At 37.8% G+C, this 7,741-nt stretch overlaps 1 protein-coding gene across 6 annotated transcripts in view; it reads left to right on the forward strand.

The window, feature by feature from the left end:
* The window catches only part of LOC103463133 (disabled homolog 2-like), a 33,239-nt gene continuing 25,498 nt past the window's right edge, over positions 1–7,741 (forward strand). For 5 of the 6 annotated variants that reach the window (XM_008406314.1, XM_008406316.1, XM_008406317.1 and 2 more), the window contains exons 1-2: positions 1–141; positions 487–596. The gene's annotated coding sequence lies outside the window, so the exon portion shown is untranslated. The remainder of the gene's footprint in view (positions 142–486; positions 597–7,741) is intronic. The other variant, XM_008406315.1, reaches the window with a different exon arrangement.

The raw sequence follows: 7,741 nt of genomic DNA on the forward strand, positions 1-7,741 counted from the left end.
TCGTCAGCAAAGGAAGCTAGCACTTCTGCGCTGTTTTAGCAGCCCCTTTAGATCTCACCTGTTCTTTTAAGCAGCATAGACACTAATATTAATTGTTTATGAGAACCAGCGGTTTGCTATAACTGGTCAGAAACGGAAAAGGTACGTTGTAAACACACGGAATCAAAAATGGCTACTTTAGCTTTAGCTTTAGCAGCGCATTTAGTTTTTACCAAAGGCAGACACAATTTAGCATGTTTTAAAGACTATTTGACTATATTTTATACAATTTAGTGAGAGGAAAGAAAGCAAATAAGAGTAAATGATGATGTCACATGATCACAAATGCAGTGCATTCTGGGATTCAGAGTTTTTCTATTTTATTTTTTTTACTAGTCTGTTCTCTTTACACAGTTCAGTCCTTCATGATGTTGCCTGGTGTAACTGTTGTAATTTATTATTTCACTGTCTAAGCAGCTTCAGCTGTTTGTGTCTTTGTGCCAACAGTAAATCTAACTGATTGCCAGATTCCCAGCGGCGGTAAGTCGGCTCCCAAACAGCTGGATTCAGACACTGTCACCGACACCTGGACTGTACATCACTGGATTTTTATTATTGTAAGACCATGCCACTAATCTGCGTAGATAAACTTTGATACGATTATAAACTTTGATGTGATTGCTGCAGAGGAACTCTATGAACTCAAACACAAGAGTTGCAAATGATAAATAAACCTCATGCAGCAGTTCCTGTGTTTCTGCAAGAGACCTGAACATGTCATTATACTGACCTTAACATTCTTATTAGACACACATCAGTGCATTTCAATTATTTAGCTATCTCAGCTGTGTATTACATCCACATGCTTTTAAGCTAGCATCTTAACTAAATCAGTTAATATGCAACACTATATGATACAAATTATGTTATACTCGGGCTAAGCAGAGCAGCAGCCTGTCTGCAGTGTTTTAGGACTCTAAATGCCTTTGTACAGTAAAAAGGAAAACATTCTAAAAATGCAAGGCATTTTATTTTGTGTTTATGCTAATTAAGAAACAAAGAAATAATCAAGACAGTTGTTATTTAGGACCTTTTCCTCTCCATTTCCTAATATAGATCTGTAAACACACAGAGGTTCTGCCAAGCTGGGAGGACTGAACTTCTTCTTCTTCTGCTCTATACGAGTCTGTCTCTCCAAACAGAGCAAATGACGTAATTTAATTATAATAATGAATATTCTTTTGTCATTTGTATATTTTAAGTAGAGAAACCTCTCTATAGCACTTAAACTTGGATTGTTTAATATTTTCTGCTTAAAACTAATAAATTTCTCCCCCAGCTTGACGGGTTAGTAGATTCCCTATGTAGGACAGCAATCAGTTAAAAAAGCTGCTGAAATGTTTTGATCTTTGACGGTTTACTGTGAAAAAACGACATATTCTGGAAAGTTGGAGAGCAGCCTTCATGGATGAATATGCATCAGTCTAAACCAGCCTGGGTATGGCTACTGCTGGGATTAGACTAACATTTTTAACCGAGTTAATTGCAGGGTCAGTAATTAATAAATCACTTTCAAATTTAAGACAATACAGCAATAAAATAAGCAACATTTTTAATTCAAAAATGCTTTTTGCTTCTACATTGTTGAATAAATGTGTGTCAGATATACGGGGTACCAGAAACGCGCAATTACAAAGATTCCAGCCTGAACCTTTTATAAAGAAATTTTACAAATTAGTGACACTTTATTTGAAGGGGGGTGAATAAGACTAACATAACACCTGTCATAAACATGACATTACACCTGTCATAAACATGACATTACACATGTCATGAACATGAATAAGCCTTCATGAATATTTTTGACTGTTGTCATAGGCTGCGTTCACACTGCAGCCTGAAGTGACCCAATTCCGATTTTGTGACGTAATGCGACCTGTATCCGATCTTTTCATGGCAGTGTGAACAGCTCAGGTCGGATTCTTTTCAGAATGTGACCCATATCCGATACGTATCCGATTCAAATGTGACCATAACGTCCAGGCCGCATTCATCCGAACTGAACGTCACTGATTCTCAACAAATCTCACTATTCTGCTCCTGATACGCGCAAACAGGAAGAAAAACAACAACCATGACGGAYTATATGAGGATTAAGTTGTTAATTTGCTGCTCCGGTTGGACAACAACTTCAAATATATAAGCTAAGCTCCACCGTTAGCCTCCATGTTTACTTCCGCAAACACTGAGCTCTTCTTCTTCTTTTTATGGCGGTTGGCAGAACACTGAGAACGCTGACGCTATGGCGCCCTCTACTGCGCATGCGGGACACTTTCAGGTTGTTTGCCCGTTCAGACTGCAGAACACATACAGGAAGCATTTACTGGCAGTGAGAACAGCAAAAAAAATCGGAATTGCCAAAAAATCGGAATTGAGTCACTTCAGGCTGCAGGGTGAACGCACCCTTAAAGCGTCATTCTGTAAATTATGACACTTTTAATACAAAGTTGACATTATTCAAATGTCTTTGTTATGACAATCATTACTGTTTAAACTTGACCTTTAATAACATAAAGTTACCTAATTTTTAAAGTGCAATCAGTAATACTTTTAACAAATTTATATTTGTTAAAATATAACCAACTTGACATTGGTTAATGTCAAGTTGTCATAACAAAACATTTTGAATAATGTCAACTTTGTATTAAAAGTGTCATAATTTACAGAATGATGCTTTATGACGACAGTCATAACTATTCATGAAGGCTTATTTATGTTCATGACAGGAGTTATGTCATGTTTATGACTGTCTTATTCACCCCCCTTCAAATAAAATGTTACCTAAAAATTACCTAATGGGTCAAAATGTATGTAATCAATTAGTCAAAATTAACGTGTTAAAGTCCCAGCCATCGATATAACAGATGTGTCAAAGACAGAAACCAGGTGTACGACTGAAATCCATTATCTGGATTGTTCAGTTAAACATTTAGTCTGAAAATCATCGCCAGCTAACAGTTAGCCGGTCTACATTTTTCACCATTGTCAGACCTGCTGGCGGACGTTTTACCAGGCGCCTGCAGAGTAAAGCTCCCCAGTCTGGCTTTCATGTTGCTCTTGATCTGCTGGGGTCTCCAGTTGTTGTATAAATGTGGATGAGCTCAAGCGCATGACGTTTTACTTTACCGTAGGGAGCAGTTAGGGAAGCACTGGCTGTTTATTTTTGAACAGATCCCACATGACGTTTGGCCATTAGTTTACGTCTGACAGGACTCTGGACTCAACCCAAAAATAACACGTTAGTCATGCATTCTCCTTCATGCCCAGAATTTTCACATATTGCTCCAATGATGCAAATAATCTAAAGAAATGAGCTAAGTTGTGTAATGTTTTGCAGAGGGCATCAGATAACTGACGATAAAATGATCTGCAGCGCTTTAACAACAGGGCCATCTGTCCTGTGAGAGATTAGCTCATTAATGCATGTTTTTAGTCCTGAATATTGTTGTCGCTGCTGGGAAATCTAACTCTTCCCGCCACCCTTCACTGTTCTTGTTAAAAGGAAACTTGAAACCTCGTGAACGCTGGGATGATCCCTGACCTCCTTCTGACCGCCTTCAAAGTTGATTAAATCTCCTGTTTAATTTCCCCGAGATGCTGAAGTCTCTGCTGCTCCACCCTGACCTGATATTGTTTTTTGTGTGTTATTTTAGCTTTATTAGATTCCCTCTAATTTTAAAGAGATTTGAGGAAAGCTGCTCCTAATCTGAGATGAAACGCTTCCTGTTTCAACAAGCGAGCCGCACTGCTTGAGAACATTTTTCCAGCAAACAGAAAGCTCTCTGCTGCGCTAAACTCCATGTCACAAGAGACATGGTATGCAAATATTTATTGGTAAAAGTGCATCGCTTGCGCATTGCAGCCTTTCAGGCGAAAAACGGTGGGCAAAATGAGGAGTCATGTTTCCTCCATTAAAAACTGTGACTAAAGGTTTTTAAATTTTATTATTGAGGGAAACAGAAAAAAAAACATGAAATATATCAGAATAAATACTGACTGTAAAGAATAAGTCACTTCTAAGGCCACAGGTGTGTAAATCAGAGTCAGACTCAGCTTTATTGGCCAGGATTGTGTTCACAACCAAAACTATTCGTTTCTATTTAAATACATTAGAGCAGGGGTGTCCAAAGTGTGGCTCGGGGGCCATTTGTGGCCCTTGAAATGATTTTGTTTGAAGGGCCAAAATCATTTCAAGTCAAGACAGATAAAAACAAAACTGATGCCCCAATTTTATTTGAAATTGTCTGTTTTTCTTTTAAGAAGGCAACAATCTGAAGTCTGTTTTATGGTTTGGATAACTGAAAAAAAGTCACAACAGTTTGGACACCACTGCTTTAGTGGGAATGAAATAAGGATATATTTGCAGCCATTTAAAAGAAAAATAAAGAAAAAATGACAGTTATGACAGCACAAAAAACTAATGTCGATCTGAAAGTTAAAGTTGTGTCCAGGATGTGTGGGGTCTGCAGAGGAGTTCAAGGTGTTATGTGATTTTAAACCCTTTGGATTGAGAACAAAATATTATTTAAGTTCATTTATCTGTGAAAGAATCGCGCACAAATACTTTAGACAATATAATGTATTTAACTTTATCATTAATTCTGTTTTAATGCAACAACTTAGAACTTAAATGTTTTTTTGTATCCTGGGAGATAACAGAAATTTCACAAGCTGTAAATAAAATGGCTGCCAATCATGATTGGATACATTTAAAGGGGGCGGGACCAATATCGAGGTCATGTGACCTTATGCCAGATTCGAATACAAACTGAGAGTTTACAGTTCAAAATGGCGGATCTAAGGGATGAAATAGGTTTTTTCATATACACACTTATATGAGAGGATTTAATTCTGTAAAGATCTTGTTTAATAGTAATTTAATGTATATTTGTGAAAAAATATATCTTATATATTAAGGCATTCAATGCCTTTTAAGGGTATAAAACAGGAATAGTTACAATCACATTTCTTTTATTTCAATTCATTTATAGATGTTTACTATTAAAATACTAATTAAGCTTATTTAAAATGAGTTAAATTTATTGAGTAGCATATTTTGTCACAAAATGGCTCCTCAAATTCAGAGAAAACCAGTGATGAAGATGTTTTAAAATTTGTTACATAACTTATTACAAATATCCAAAAAGTGGAGTTTTTTATGAGGGGGCAATACAAACCCAAAAATTGAAAAATAATAGTTCCTATTAATAAAAAACATGAAAATCTGTTATTTTAGCTCATTTACACCATGAAATAATTTTCAAATGCACATGTGTCCGACCATTTAATGGTTAAACTAGCAGATGACAAGAATCTAATCAAATATAAAACAGTTAAATTCAGACAACTGAAGTTTTGATGTGAGACTTAATTTTTTTTTTCATTAGCCTGAAGAACAAACCGTCTCAGTTTTTCATTAATTACCGTCGTCTTCATTGTGAGTCACGGTGCTTGGCCTGCAAACGCTGTCGCATCATTTCCCTTCTGAACTTCATAGATTCATCCTTTCTGAGAAAATACGGCTGCTGCTGCCTTCTGGATGCTATCAGGATCCTCTTGACCTGGTCTTCTCCATTAGTTTCAGCATAATAGCAACGCTTTAGTTTACTAAAACAAAATGTTTTGGAGTGGAACCAGACTTCCTTCTGGATTTCCCACAGGAACTTTGACCGTAGAGAAGCAGCAGACCAAACGTCCTGATTATTTCTGACAGGAATGGAGGAGATTGATGACTTTGACATATTTGGATTTTAGACTAATACAAGGGTCAAATGTAAATATATGGTTGATTGTCTCAGAGGCATAGAGGCTCATAATTACATGATTTTGAAGGTTGTTGGGTGCCAGATAACCAGAATGAGGCCTGCTGACTTATCATTATGATGGGCTGCAGCTGCTGGAGGTTCTTTGCCAACATAAAGAGGCTTGATGGTATTTGATTGGAGTTACTGGATAAAACAATGGGAAAATCAAAGAGAAATGTGGATTTACACAAGTTTGAAACGTCTTTAGGTTTTTTTTTTTCTTCTTCTAAACAACCAAACAGCATCAGCACAAACAATTACTCATCTGTACGAGTTATTCAGATGTGTCACAACTCTGCTGCAGTCTGGAAGACGACCCAAACAATGAAACTTGTTCAGAAACAGCCTGAAAACTGGCACCAAGCTAAAAACGTGGCGTAGCGGCTTGTGTGGGTAAGAAAAATGTCTTCAGCAAAAATGTTTTTTGTGCTCAGAAAAGAAAAATAATCAGCTGTTTGGCCACAACAAATTAACAAATTAACACTTATCTAGAAAGGCGGACTTCAACAGATGACCCGAACCAGAAGACCGGAGCAGTTTGGCCCAGTTTTAAAAACCTCCCAACATTGGAAGGGCACTGCGTCGTTACCTAGCAACCACAGCAGAGTTACCTAGCAACCACAGCAGAGTTACCTAGCAACCACAGCAGAGTTACCTAGCAACCACAGCAGAGTTACCTAGCAACCCAAGCTGAGCTCCAGCTCGTTTAATCACCTGGTTTAAGACAAGTGTTATTGTTGACTTACCATCCAGAAACTACTTGCTGCATGGATCATACAACCAGTGTTTTGGGTTTTTTTTAGAATATTTTATTTTGGATTATTAGTAGTAACATCACAGGTATTGACTGACAGGACAAAACCGGCACACAAGGAAGCACAATTAAAACAATCAGACCTACTGAAATTAAAATACATTTACAATAATGCAACACAACTATCAAATAACAAGAAGGACTGGATGGGGGTGGGTAAGGTGGGTAATCTATAGGGATGAAATAAAATGTATATGAATCAGAAATAGATCGAGAGGCAGACGGCGTCAGATTCGCTCATAAATCCCGTCGAGTCCAGCTCGACCACAGGATCATCACTCAATCCAATGTGCTGGTAGATTTTGCATATAACTTAAAAAAGGCTGCCATATTTTATAAAACAGTTTTACTTCTATTCTGCATCCAATAGGTTATTTTTTCTAGTGTCACACAGCTATTAATCTCACAAAGCCACATTTTAATTGGGAGTGGGGGAGTCCGATTTCCATTTTGTTGTAATACATTTCTTAGCAATTGCCAAAAGGACTTCTGTAAGTTTCTTGTCTTAGACTGTCTTTACATTGGAATTTGTAAAGTTCCCCGATATCTCCGGGTCTATTGGAATCATGATGCCATGAATGTCTGATAACGTTTCACAAACCCCCTTCCAAAAACCCTGCAATTTGGAGCAATGCCAGGTGGCATGAAGGAATGTTCCTTCCTCCATACCACATCTAAAACAAAGAGGAGATATACTGGAATTATATTTATGTATTTTTTGTGGGGTGACATATAACTGATGTAAAAAATGTAATTGTACTAGTCTAGATCCAGCATTTAGAGTAGATGTGAGACCTTCCCTGCATAAATTATTCCATAATTGCCTTTCAATAGACATTCCCAAATCCATCCATCCATTTTCTTTCACCCTTGTCCCTCAGTGGGGTCGGGAGGGTTGCTGGTGCCTATCTCCAGCTGGCGTGCCGGGCGAGAGGCGGGGTCACCTGGACAGGTCGCCAGTCTGTCACAGGGCAACACAGAGACACACAACCATGCACACACACACTCACACTTAGGGGCAATTGAGACAGACCAATTAACCTGACAGTCATGTTTTTGGACTGTGGGAGGAAACCGGAGTACC

The sequence above is a fragment of the Poecilia reticulata genome, linkage group LG4 (genome assembly GCF_000633615.1).
Source record: "Poecilia reticulata strain Guanapo linkage group LG4, Guppy_female_1.0+MT, whole genome shotgun sequence".
Taxonomy (NCBI): Eukaryota; Metazoa; Chordata; class Actinopteri; order Cyprinodontiformes; family Poeciliidae; genus Poecilia; species Poecilia reticulata.